At 38.2% G+C, this 15,002-nt stretch overlaps 1 pseudogene; it reads right to left on the bottom strand.

Annotated features, from left to right (window-relative positions):
• The window catches only part of LOC127790981 (uncharacterized), a 110,300-nt pseudogene extending 102,098 nt beyond the window's left edge, over positions 1 to 8,202 (bottom strand).
• Between the last annotated feature and the right edge of the window lie 6,800 nt (positions 8,203 to 15,002).

Below are 15,002 nucleotides of genomic sequence, written 5' to 3'. Positions count from 1 at the left end.
GTCCCTGATTTGCTGCTTCTTATCCGAATTGGGCCAACCTCATCCGAATACATTCCCAATAGTCTGCATATTCGAATGTCTGAATGATTCATTCGAATGATTGACTGGCTTCCATCCGAATTGCTCCATTTTTGAATATCTTCTGAAGACTTATTCGAATTACTTAGCTTTCATTCGAATGTGTTAGACTTTGTCAGAACATCTTCATTTCTTGGCTTCTTTTCCCTCTTTTGATCATGCCTTTGAAGAGTTAATTCATCTTTTCATCTCTTTTCCTTCCGTTGGGCTGCAACAAGCAATCCTTGATATTTTTTAGCCGATTAAATGGATTAGGAGGTAATAAAAATATAACAAATTTTTGTCATTTTTGAGCATCAATCACACCCCCTAACTTAAACATTGCTAGTCCCTTAACAATCAAGTTAAATGTAAGAACACTTCACCATTCACAAACTCATTGATAGATTAAATCTCGTATGTGAAGCAAAAATGTATGATCAATAGCATAGGGACTTTGGACATTCAAAGAAATGTTTATTATTTGAACTTTTGTCCAGGGAATATTTTTAAGTTAAATCAATCAGCATATTACATTCAATTCTCTAAGCTTTGATTGCAAACCTTACTGGATATGTCTCTCTTCAATATAATGATCACTCAAAGTTGCTCTCAAATGATGTACCTCAATTTAGAGTAGATGTAATGCAAGTTCAGAAAGGTACCATCAATTATCAAGGATGTAATTAAGGAAGGAAGGGACCTGACATAGCTTCATGATCGGAATAGTGTCTCAATGAATAACATCTAAAATTAACCAAGTCCCCTTGCTCTTAAAATTCTATCCTGAAATTGCATAATTCATAGAACCAAGAGGGATCTTACTGGGAAGTAATGGGGTCAAATAGTGATGTGGGATAGCAAAGGAGACGATGGAAATCAAAAGAGTGTTTAGGTCTCGGGAATTTTCCACTGCGGCTAAGAACAGATAAATAACTTTGAACTTTTTTTTTTTTATATTGGAAATAAATATACACATGTGATGCATTCATGCATTAATAGTTGAAATCATTTCAGGACATCTAAATTCAATTGGTCGTATCCGAACCTGAATCTAACTGCTATTCCAATTGATAATGACTAAGCCTCCATTGCTTCACCCTCAACGGCTATGGGGGTGTTTTTAATGTCCCAGACCTAGAGACAACCATTCATGGCAAAGTGGTCTTTTAACGTCAAATTCCCAGACGATTTGTTTTTTTTTTTTTAGATAAACTACTAAGCCTACAAAATAATTCCTGGGACCTCACTAATGGATGAAAAATTTTCCATGGCTATGGTTTGGAAGGAAGCAATGATGCAGATTGTTGTGTAAAGCTCCAGTGGGATAAAGATGGAAATTGATCCAAAAACAAAACAATAGGTCAGTTGGCTCAAGTGAGAAGAAAATGATCCCTCTATGATGTTCCATAAAACAGTGCTATCCATTCAACTGGTTCCAAGCTTAAAGTCAATTAAGTTTAGTTGTTATCATCAAAGACACTCAAAGCAAGATATTGTTTTAAAGCTATTGAAAGATGAGAGAATTAACAAAGTATTTTATTTTACAAATAGGTGTTATTTCACTCAGAATAAATAGTTATGAAGCTTTAACACTTACTTGGGTAACAAATCTCCACTTAATTTGAGAATTTGGGCAATTTGCTGATCATTTCACCATTTTTATATGCCATCCAAACAAATAAACAAAAATAAAGCATCCTAAATAGTCTTAGTCCTGGTTCTAAATCTCATACAGTTCTGTTTTCAAACAAAATATTATCATATAAATAACCATTTGTGAATCTAAAGCATCAAGCATAATAATCTGAGGCATAGAGTAGGCAAAGTCACTTTTATTAAAAATGTAATTAATCTTTATAAGTCATAGGTACAGAAGTTAAGCATGAAGAATCAAATCCTATGACTACTCAGTGCCATCATTGGCATTATCAGAAGTGGAGTTCTCCTCAGTGGAGTCACCCGAAGGAGTCTTTGATAAGGGTTCAACAGGAGGAACAGAGGAAGAAGATGGAATGGCAGAGTGACAAGGAGTTGCATGCTCACGCTGCGGTTGTGTCCCTGATGTAGAAGGTGCACCCTCTTCATCTCGCCACGTGTTAATGGTCCTCTGTATGCAAGTCTCAGCATTGGCCAACTTGTCCTTTGAGGACTTCTGTGGTGGCTCCTCTATAGATGTGCTCAGAAGCTGACTTACCTTCTTGTCCAATGCAGTGTAATGGTCATTCATGGTCATCACTCCTGAATAGATGACTCTCTGTCTCACCTGTAGCTCCTCAAAAATGGCCTCCTATCTCTCCTGGATCTTCTTCAATGATTGCTCCACTAAGGTTTCATATCTCTCTTGCCTTTCTTGCATTTCCTTGACTAACTCGTACAAATCTCTAAGTGAATGATCTCCCTCTTGTCTCTCTGTCTGGTCCTCTTGCAATGGTGGTTCCTGAGATGGTTCTTCTTGTCCTTCAACCTACCTACCTGATGCCTCTCTTTTCTCGGGTGTTGTTGCCTCAAGCCTCTTTAACTGAGCACTACTTCTTCATGTAGATGCTAGGCTGATCCTATCCATCGACTTGATGACTTCAAAAGTTATCTTCTCTTTTACCCCGTTTCTCAGGACAAAATAGGTAATTAGTCCTCCAAAGGGTAGTCCTCCTCCCCCATGTGCATGCTTGGCCACTAGGTCTATGGTATCAAAAATGTGCTTAGCCAAGTCTATGTGTACTCCCAGGATCATCTTTCCCATGAATGTGGCTTGCTTAACCGAGACACTGCCAGTGAATGCGTGGGGCATGAAATGAGAGCAAAGAAGTCTATGCAAGATGATGCATTTAGGGGACAAATTCTTCTTTGGGAGGGTAGGACCCAACCAAATAGTATCTTCTTTCTCTGTCAAAATCCTAGCCAGGTTTTCTTTCCCTAAGTCCACACTTGCCTCCTCAAGGTCCCTCGATGATGCCTCTCTTGGGATTTGGAAGGTTTTAGCAATATCAGAGGGCTTTAACTCTATTTTTACCTTTCTCACTTCAGTAACTAAGCACCTATTTCCCAAGTCATCTCTGTCATTGGTTACATTTGAGTAAAACTCTTTGACTAGGGGAACTATGGCCTCGTGTTGAAACTTAACCCAAGATTGCCATCCTTTGGCAGTAATCAATGACAACAAATCACACGGGGGCTCTTCAAAACATTCCAACATGATTCCCCTCTCACAAAGCACTGGTCTTTTAGCATATCCTTCACTATAATTCTTTTCAACAGTGGGGCTAATGAACCTGATATTGGAATATGGAGGGTTCAAATCAATGGTTTGGGTGGCAGTGGGTTCTTTACCGTTCTGCCTCTTTGAGGCCCTAGAGCTTTCTCCTACAACCTTAGGGTGTTTTTGCTTTGGAGACATGTCAAATTGAGGGTTGTTTGGTCTAGGGACTTGACCTTGGAATTTTGTCGAACAATTGGTAGGCACAATGTGGTTCCTTCCTTCTCTTCTTCTTCCAATCGCCCAACCAATCCTCTTTTTCTCACACTGATCTCCTTCACTCCCTTTTGACAACAACTCCTTTATCCAACCAATAGAATTCAAATTTAATCAATGGAAGCAACCCTTACCTCTCGGACATTCTGTTCTAATACATTCGAATGTAACAATCTGTATTCAAATGAACGTTCACTGCTCTTCCACTTTGGCAACCCGCAATGATCTTCACATGTATGCTTGGAAAATGAGTAAGAATGATTTGGAACGAATGATGCAGTTTTTATATGGATGGTTTGGGTGGGATGGATGAAGGGTCGCATAGATTGATGAGGAGATTTGAATGAGGGAGAAGAATGCATTGATTCGCATTGATGGACAGTTATGAAACTGACAGAGACGTCATTCAAATGATTTTGGAGTCATTCGAATGAAAGAGGCGGATTCAAATGATAACTGGGCGATTCGAATGATGGTTCGGGCATTAGAACAATGGGCAACAGGAGATTCAAATGAGAGAGAGAGAGAGAGAGAGAGAGAGAGAGAATATGAATGATCGCTGAAAGCTTTTAAAGGACTGGACACCTCATTCGAATGTGGAAAAATTCATTCAAATGAATTTTAAACAGTAGCTTTGATTATCGAAGGATTTGAGCTACTCATTCGAATGCAACAATACTTTCATTCGAATGAATTTCTCGATCATTCGAATGACTATGAGGTCATTCGAATGAATATGGAAATACGCTCACAAAGGGTCATTTGAATACAACAATCATTCGAATGCAAAAATCTTCATTCGAATATCTTATCTGATCAACGAGATAACAATTTTTTGATTTTTGATTTTTGGATTTTTTTTTTACAAGATAAATTAACTAATTAAAGCCATATTCGAATGTTAGAAATGGATTCGGATGAAGGGTAGGTTATTCGAATGAACTTGAGGGTATTCGAATGCTGGCTGTAGCTTCTAAAGAAATAATGGACTCATTCGAATGAAATTCGAATATGGAAAAATTCATTCGAATGAATTTTAAACAGTAATCTCATTTACGAAGGAATTTGGCCGGCTATTCGAATGCAACAGTGCCCTCATTCGAATGAATTTTGGGCACATTCGAATACAACAGAGACTATTCAAAAGCTTTCTCGATTTATACTTTAATAGTTCACAGGTCATTTGAATGGTTTACAACACATTTGAATGACTGAGTTCATCCGAATACGATATTCAAATAACAGTAAAAGAATTTTTTTTTTTTTTAGCACATGTACTTCCAAAGACCTAAACATAAAATTTAAATTCACACAGAATGTCATCAAGATGTACAAGTAAGCATGGATCATCACAACAGTTCAAGCATACCTTTACCCCCCAATTTGCTTTGCACAATACCAAAGAGAAATGGTGTAAGCAATACCTGGATGTCTTAAAAAAAAAATTCTTTTCTGAGCACAAAGATCCAATTGCTTACTTGGATATTGTTGGTAGTTTCATTGCACGTGTGGATCCATGAACTTACTACAATACTTAAATCAAAATGAAGAGTGAAAACAGTTCATGAAAGCAAAACACCAAATTCATATTTTATTTCTCTCATTTTTTTTTTTATGATTAACCACTACCCTATGGGTGGATCTGTAAGATCCATGTTCTCTTCCTGTTCATGCAAAGATTCATAGTAAGGTTTAAGACGTTGTCCATTCACTTTGACAACCTGATCAGATTGAAGATTTTCTATATCAAATACACCATGAGCTAAGATGGAACGAATTTTGTAGGGCCCAGTCCACCTTGACTTGAGTTTTCCAAGAAACAAATGCAGCCTTGAATCGTAAAGAAGTACATGTTGACCTATACAAAAATTCTTCCTGTTAATGTGCTGGTCATGCAATTTCTTCATGTGCATCTTAGAGAACTTGGCATTCTCAAATGCCTCGTTTCTAAGTTCCTCAAGCTCATTCAGTTGCAACTTCCTGTTGAGGCCCACTTCTCCTAAACTTTCATTCATCTTCCTGATGGCTTAGTAAGCCTTGTGTTCAACCTCTACTAGCAGATGACATGGTTTTCCATAAACTAGTCGATAGGGAGACATGCCTAATATGGTTTTATACGTTGTCCTATAGGCCCAAAGAGCATCAATTAACCTCAAGGACCAATCCTTTCGGTTGGAATTGACAATTTTCTCTAAAATGTGCTTGATCTCCCTATTTTCCAATTCTGCCTAGCCATTGGTCTGAGAGTGGTATGGAATTGAGACTTTATGAACTACCCCATACTTTCTCATCAGATCTGCCATAGGTTTGTTATAGAAATGAGACCCCCCATCACTTATGATGGCTCGAGGCATACCAAACCTACTGAAAATGTTTTCCTTCAAGAATTTCACTACAATCTTGTGATTGTTTGTCCTCATTGGGATTGCCTCAACCCACTTGGAGACATAGTCTACAGCTAGCAAAATGTATTCGTGTCTAAGCAAGTTAACAAAAGGGCCCATAAAATCCATTCCCCAATAATAAAAAATTTCAAGAACTAGAATGGGTTGCAAAGGCATTATGCTCTTTTTGGTCAGACTTCCTAACCTCTAACACCTATCACATAACAAGCAAAACTGGTGTACATCCCTAAACATAGTAGGCCAGTAAAATCCACTTTGTAGAATTTTTGCTATAGTTTTCCGGGTGGAGAAATGACCTCCACAGGAAAGGGTGTGATAGAAGTTCATTACACTATGTTGCTCATGTTCTAGAATGCACCTTTTCACGATCTGATCAGCACAATATTTAAATAGATATGGTTCATCCCAAAAAAATGTTCTGACCTTCCTAAAAATTTTTTGTCTATCTACCTTAGTCCAATGACTAGGAACTGAACCTATAGCTAAATAATTGGCTATGTCAGCATACTAAGGGGCAGAAGTCAATATGCTCACATGAAGAAGATGTTCATCAAGAAAATTATCGTGAATGGGACCCTCAGTAAGATCCTGACCTGGGATTCTAGATAGATGGTCAGCTACAACATTTTCTACTCCCTTTTTATCCTTAATTTCTATGTGAAACTCTTGGAGTAATAGAATCCACCTAATGAGACGTGGTTTGGTGTTTTGCTTGGTGAGCAGGTATTTCAAAGCAGCGTGATCTGTGTACACAATCACCTTTGATCCTACCAGGTATGACCTAAACTTATCCAACGCAAACACCACAACCAACAATTCTTTTTCTGTGGTAGTGTAATTTCTCTAAGTTTCATTTAAAGTTCTGCTAGCATAGTAAATGACATGGGGCTTCTTCTCTTTGCTCTATCCTAGCACGGCCCCTATGGCATAATTGCTTGCATCACACATTAGTTTAAAAGGTAAAGTCCAGTCAGGAGGTTGTATGATGGGTACAGAGATAAGTGCATGTTTCAGCTTCTCAAAGGCACTTTGACAATTTGAAGTCCATTCGAATGGAACATCTTGAGATAACAGACAACACAAAGGTCTTGCTATTGTGCTAAATGAGGCGATAAATCTCCTGTAAGAACCAGCATGACCAAGAAAAGATCTACTATCCTTGACATTTCTAGGAGCTGGAAGCTTCTATATAGCTTCAACTTTGGCTTTGTCTACTTCTAAACCCCTAGATGAGACTATGTGTCCTAAGATAATGCCTTGGTTAACCATGAAGTGGCATTTTTCCCAATTGAGTACAAGATGAGTCTCCTCACATCGAATCAAAACTTTCTCCAGATTCTTTAAGCACAAGTCAAAACTACTTCCATAGACAGAGAAGTCATCCATAAACACCTCCACAATATGTTCAGCCATTTCACTAAAGATACTCATCATGCACCTTTGAAAGGTGGCAGGAGCATTGCACAACCCAAATGGCATACTTTTATATGAAAATGTCCCAAAAGGGCACTTGAATGTGGTTTTCTCTTGATCTTCTAGTGCTACATCAATCTAATTATGTCCTGAATATCCATCCAAATAGTAGTAGAATGCTTAACCTGCTATCCTTTCCAGTGTTTGATCCAAAAATGGGAGAGGAAAATGGTCCTTCCTAGTCATGGAATTGAGTTTTCTATAGTCTATACACACACGCCAACTTGTTTTAAGGCGAATTGGGACTAACTCATTTTTCTCATTTTTCACCACAGTAACTCCAGATCGTTTAGGAATGACTTGAGTTGGACTAACCCATTTTGAATCAGATATTGGATAAATAATACATCCATCCAGTAATTTGAGCACTTCTTTCCTCACCACTTCTTTCATGTTAGGATTTAGTCTTCTTTGCATTTGCCTCACTAGTTTTGCATTTTCTTCTAAGAAGATCCTATGGGTGCAAATTAGAGGGCTAATTCCATGCAAGTCTGATATGGTCCATCCTAAAGCCTTATTGTGTGCTCTCAGTACTTCTATCAATTGCACTTCTTGTTGGGTGGTTAGGCTGGAGGAAATGACTACGGGGTATGTCTCTTCTTCACCTAAAAAGGCATACTTCAACTCATTTGGTAGTGGCTTCCTTTCAGGAATGGGCGGATGACTCACAGAGGTTGATGGTTCTTTATGCAAAGGCTCCACAGGCCCTTGCTTAGGAATCCATTGAGTCATGGGCATCTCACTTTCATTTCTGCTATTCTCCAAATTATTATCTTCCTCCACAGCTCCACTCATAAATTCTTTCTCAAAATACTCTTCAGATAGAGTTTAAATCAAATCTACATTTTCTATCTCACTTTCAGTGTTCTGTTGTTTGGAAATTCTGAAAATATTCATATCCACAGTCATATTTCCAAACAATAGTTTCAAAACTCCATTCCTACAATTAATGATTGGATTCGAAATTGCTAGGAATGGTCTACCAAGAATGACTGGGACAGGAAGTTGGGGACCATGGTGGGGTTGAGTGTCTAGAACTATGAAGTCTACTGGAAAGTAGAATTTGTCCACCTGAACTAAGACATCTTCCACAATACCCTTTGGAACTTTGACTGATCTGTCTGCCAGTTGCAGAGTGACTCTGGTAGGTTTAAGTTCTCCTAAGCCCAATTGTTGATAAACACTATAAGGCAATAGATTAACGCTTGCTCCTAAGTCTAAGAGTGCTTGATCAACTTTCTGGCTTCCTAATATGCATGAGATGGTTGGACAGCCTGGGTCCTTGTATTTGGGAGGATTCTAAAATTGCAAAATAGAACTCACTTGTTCAGTGAAAAATGCTTTTCCATGCACATTTACTTTTCTTTTTACAATGCACAGATCTTTTAGGAATTTTGCATATGAAGGTGTTTGTTTGATTGCATCCAAGAGTGGAATGTTGATCCTCACTTGTTTAAACACCTCATATATATCAGCATTTTGTTATTCCTTTTTTATAACAGTCAGTCTTTGAGGAAAATGAGGTTTAGGATGATATTGACTTTCTCTTTCAATGTTCTTACCTTTTCCATCTTCTTTTTGTTTTTGCTTGTTTTTTCTTCTTTTTCATTATTTTCATTGTTTTCTATGATTGGCTCTTGCTCTTCTATTTTCTCTTGCTCGTCAACAGTTTGGCTTATCCTAAGATCATCTGGTTTTTCAATTATCTTTCCACTTCTTAGGATAGTCACTGATTGTACTTGTTCATGTGTATTATTTTCACCACTAGAAGATTGCACCTGATTTGCTTGCCTAACTGGGTTAGGGTTAGTTTGAGAAGGAAATCTTCCAGGTTCTCTCACACTTAGTGTTTGCGTCAACTTTGTTATCTGGCTTCTCATATCTTCCATGGCTCTATTTGTTTGCTCTTGATTTTTTGTAAGCTGGGCAACCTGATTGTTGATGCCTATTTGATTTTGAATGAACCGATGCAAGGTATCTTCCGAAGATCTCCTATGAGGAGGTTGGTAAGTATTAAATGAAGAACGTTGATTTTGTTGGAATGATTGTTGATGTGCAGGGAAGGGAGGTTGAGAATGATTTCCAGAATCATGTCTATAAGAAAAATTGGGGTGATTCCTATTATTGGGATGATATGAATTGTAGTTCTAATTGTTCTCGTAATAGGTTCCACTTTGATTTTGATTTTGTCTCCAATTAAAACTGTGTGAATGATTGTTATTAGTGTGCCCATACAGTACCTCCTTGAAAGCAGGAAGAGTAGGGCATTCTTCAGTTGCAAGATCTGTTGCATCACACACAACACACTTTACTTCCACTTGATTAACAGATTGCACCTTTTTGGGCTCCATGTTTTCAACTTTTTTTGTTAAGCCAATTAGTCTTGCATTTAAATCATCATTCTCACTCAACTGGTATCCCCCTCTAGGTTGCGGATTTTCTCTTAGATCAAGAGAAGATGTTGGGCCAACTTCCCAGTTTCTTGTATTCTCAGCCAATGTATCAAAGAAGTGAAAAGCTTCTTCTGGAGTTTTCTCATAGAATTCTCCATTGCACATTGTAGAAACTAACATTTTCAATTGGGGCATGAATGAGTCATAAAAGAAACTGACCACTCTCTATTGCTCAAAGGCATGGTGCGGACAAGTGTGAAGAATGTCTTTGAACATTTCCCACACTTGAGCAAAGTTTTCATTTGATTTACAAGCAAAGTTCATGATTTTTCTTTGAAGAGTAGCAGTTCTGTTGGCAGGAAAATATTTTTTTAAGAAAGTTGCTTGCATTTCTCTCCAAGTTCCTATAGATCTAGGTGGGAGAGTACCTAACCACATTTTTGCCTTATCTTTCAGTGAGAATGGAAAGAGTTTTAACCTTATAACATCCTCATTTACTGTATGGTCCATGCAAGTGCTACATACTTCCTCAAATTCTTTCATGAGTATATGGATTTTCAGAATCCATGCCATGGAATGTGGGCAACAATTGGATTGTGCCAGGTTTGAAGTTGAACCTATGGTGATTGATGGGAAGGATGATACACGAGGGTGTTGTCTGTCTTGGAGGGTGAAGGTACTCTCTAAGAGGTCTAATCAATTCTTGATCAACAGGATCTGGATCACCATGGTCACTCCCATGCTCAGACATGTTGTTTGGTTAGGCCATAAATGAGTGCGATAATGAAAACTCAAAATCAAATGGAGTATTTTCTGAATGCAACACTTGTTCCACCACTCTTCTAGATCTCAGTCTCATACACCAAGCCAAACTAACAGAGAAGAGAAACTAAAGAATAGAAACAACAAAAAAAAGAAAAAGAACTAGGGATGATTATTTGGCTTACCTCAATCTCCCCGGCAACGGCGCCAAAATTTGCTGCATCACTCACCCTGCATTTATCACTTTTTGTATTTTTTTGAATTAACTCAGCTTATTTAGCAGCTATTTATGTTCCTAGAAAGGATGAGGCGTTTAGACTCGCCAGTGCACAAGTGTGATTGTAGCAGAAAATTTATATATTTCTTCGGGCAAGACTGGGTCGATTCACAGGGAGATTACTCATGGAAGGAGATAACCACACCAGTTCTCTTGATTAATAAGATAATAAGATGAGATTAAACTAAATGCAATATAACTGTAATTTGGATATGGAGAGGTCTTGGGTCAAGACAAATCTAGTGCCAAACCCAACTGATTCACCATATAGCTTTCTTTAGTGTAACTAAAAGTTCAAATAGTTTGAATCTTAACCATTAAATATACTACTGAAATGATGATAACTCTTTGCTCAAGTAACCTCCATACATGGCATGGAGACTCTATGTTAAGCAGCTATCATAAATCAGTGTATAAATAACGTTTTGACAAAATAATTACTCGAGGCTTGGGTATGAGAACATTTCTAGGTTAAGCAATTCCCATACTTGGCATGGAGACTCTAAGTTAGGCATACGAACCAATCCAAGCCTGAGGTTTTCATTAAGGACATTTCTCAAACTATTTTTGTTACTTGAACATCCAAGGTTCTGCTATATTGATTCATCAGTGGCTTTGGGCACCGTCCTTGCCTTAACCCAAGGATCGAATTAGCCGTACATCTTCATGGGAAGTGCACAACTAAAACTAATCTCAACGGATGAATACGAGATTCACAGAGAAAATAAATGGGAACAAACAATAAGAAATAGATAAACTACTACTGTATTGATTACTGAAATGAGCTACAACTTGAAGAGAAAGTAAATGGACTTGTAATATATCTGGAGCAAAGAACTCAGAACTAGGAACGAAGAACAATAACTGAAGTGCTACCAGTTTAAAAATACAGACAACAACTAAACTAAAAACAGAAAGACTAAAAAAAAAAACTTGCAACTTTCCAATGATCATCTTCTTTTTGTGTTTTTCTGAGTATCCTCTGCTCTCCACACACTGATTCCAAAGAATGTTGGGTCCTTTTTAAGCTTTTCGCGCATTGAAGAGGGGACCACTTGGTAAAAAGTTGTTCAAAAAGTTGGTCGAATTTACCTTAGAGCCACCGTGTTCTTTTGCGCATGTCAAGGTATTATCAGATCTTCATTCGAATATGTGAGTGGTGATATTCGAATGTATTCTTGATTTTCCTTGGCTTCTTGGATCATTCGAATGAATGCTAAACTCATTCGAATGAATTTCACATTTTACTGTTTATTGCACGGTGATTTCTTATGTCATTCGAATGAATTTCTAATTTTCCTCTTGACTTCCTCTTATCATTCGAATGACTGGAGGAGCATTCGAATGCTACTATTTTCATTCGAATGCTCTTTGGTAAATACGAATCACATTGAGTTTCTTGAGATGCTTCTTCTTATTCGAATTACTCAGCTTTCATTCGAATAGTTCTTCTTTCTTCTTCAATTACATTCGAATGACTTGGTCTTCATTTGGATACATCTTCATTGTTTCCATACAATATGCTCATCCGAATATCTTCTCATTCGAATGTCTTAGGAGACATTCGAATATATACAATTTTACCTGGAGTCCCTAATTTACTGCTTCTTATCCGAATTGGGCCAACCTCATCTGAATACATTCCCGATAGTCTGTATATTCAAATGTTTGAATGATTGACTAGCTTCCATCCGAATTGCTTCATGTTTGAATATCTTCTGAAGACTTATTCAAATTACTCAGCTTTCATTCGAATGTGTTAGACTTTGTCAGAACATCTTCATTTCCTGGCTTCTTTTTCCTCTTTTGATCATGCCTTTGAAGAGTTAATTCATGCTTTCATTTCTTTTCCTTCCTTTGGGCTGCAACAAGCAATCCATGATATTTTTTAGCCGATTAAATGGATTAGGAGGTAATAAAAATACAACAAATTTTTATCATAGTCCCACCCTCGAGTCATCAGAATAGGCTCATTCCTGCATCAACCATCACGTTCACCTAAAACAGGCTATTAGAGCAGGCTCATTAGCCACCACGTTCACTTTCTCGGGTGGTACTAGATCACATGATCACAATCCTTTAAAAACCCCATTTACCATCGCTGCCCCCACTCAAATCCCATGAGAGCACAAGTACCTAAAGCTTCCATGAAGACCTCTAATTTTCCCCACAAAATAGTGCCGACAAAGTTTTAAGGCATACTTAACCACCAACGGGGTTTGTTTCAGGTTGGATTTTTATGGCATATTCAATTTCTCGATGAGAGGGTAAGTTGGAAAATTTTCTCTCGTTATGTACAACAATGTTATGCAGAATACCAGACGTGGGTAATCCCTAAGTACCAGCTTTCTTGGCTCGTCTAAGCTAGTCACGACGGTCGATAATTGGAGCTCATACATCCAACAATCTACTTTCAGGACTCAAAGGTCGACAATCAGTTGTTGATGGGTGATTAGTAGTACCAACTCTCCTAGTAATCATAGCGGCCGATAGCTGGCACCCATACATCCAACCATCAACTACCACGAACCAACGATTGATAGTCATAATGGTCGATAGCTAGCGCTCATACATCTAACCATCGACTACCATGACTCAGCGATTAGCAACCAGTAGCCTGTACACCGCACCCTTGGTCCTACATAGGTTATGTAACCCATTTTTATATTTGTATTTGTAGGTCCCCAACATTTTTGGCATTTCATATGATTCTAGGGTAAGGATATATACTCCCACACAGTGTAAGTATTTGTATTACTTAACTCCCAAGGTTATGGTTAAAGCCGTCATCACTTCCCTTATTGGTCGGTCCTTCGAGAAATCCCCACATAAGATCAACTAACTTACCCAAACACTTAGTTTACTTTAAAGGCCAACTCCTAGGTGCGCCAAGCATGCCAACTGCATCAGGATTTGCATTAACAAGGGTAAGATTTGGGATAATCAAACCAGAGCCAATTGATCATAATTACTGGGGTGTACAATAATTTGCATACTAAACCGAAGGTCAGGTTGGTAACCAGAGTAAAATTTCCTTCCCTAAAGGCCAAGTATGAGAACCACAATCCCATTGCTTGCTATTATGGGAAAACACATTTCTTAAGCAAGCCCACAACACATCACATGCCTACACTGGGAAGCATTCCACCCATGGTTATGACCTACTCCGATCCACGTATGCAATTACCATTCCATCACCCCTCATTTTTTAAACCTCTGAATCCTCAAGCCCACTTAGCCTACTATGCAGTAGTCATACTCATAACACCGTCACTTTCTCATACTCGAATTCTCTCTAGGAGAACAAGTTAGATATCAGTCCATAAATACAATCACAAATTAATCTAAGTTTGATTTGAACACCTTAGTCCTCAACTCATAAGGGTTATATGTGCGTTAATTAATCCCAAATTTCATCACTAGATACTCATAAAAATACGTAACAAGATCTAGAGCAATCTTGCAACATCTTTTTTTTATAATTCTCAATGGGTCGCATCCTATCCCAAGCTAACTTTCGAGAATATCTTCCATTAAATTCCTTAAAGTCACAAATTATATTCAAAGTTACATTTAACATATATTGACCAATAACATTCCTTAACTCACAATTTCCCACTTACTACTTGGCATTCCATTTCCAGCCAAATTACAGGTTGACACGTCGTATCATCATTTCCTAGGTGATATTCCAATGCATGTGAATAGGCCGACATGAGATTGATTAATACTCACACAACTGCATTAAGGAGGATTCAAGGTACCTTACATGACCATCAAGTTGGTATTGGCATCTTTTCCTGTCAATTGGAGCACACAACCCTGTTGTGGTTCTCGGCCTCCTTAGTTTGTCCAAGATTGATTAACTTATCTCCTTTGCGGCAGTCCCTAGAGAAATGGCCAGTTTGTTGGCGTCTGAAGTGCCTGGGTCCTTTTAGACAGTCTCGTGCAACGTGGTCACTCATCCCACAGGTGTAACATCCCTGGGTTCTTTCTTCACATGGTTTCCCTGGGTGAAATTTTTGACATTTGGGGCAGTTTCTTTTATTTTCTCTTTAAACCCTAGGATCATGTCTTTTGCCAAGTTTGTTGTCCTTGGGTTCCCAGGATTTCATCCTCAGGGCATTCATTCAGTGGAGGTTACTCTCCATGATCAGGGCTTA

This window comes from Diospyros lotus, chromosome 14 (genome assembly GCF_014633365.1).
Source record: "Diospyros lotus cultivar Yz01 chromosome 14, ASM1463336v1, whole genome shotgun sequence".
NCBI classification, from domain to species: Eukaryota; Viridiplantae; Streptophyta; class Magnoliopsida; order Ericales; family Ebenaceae; genus Diospyros; species Diospyros lotus.
Note: the sequence above shows the minus strand (reverse complement) of the source record. Positions and strands in the feature narration are given on the sequence as shown.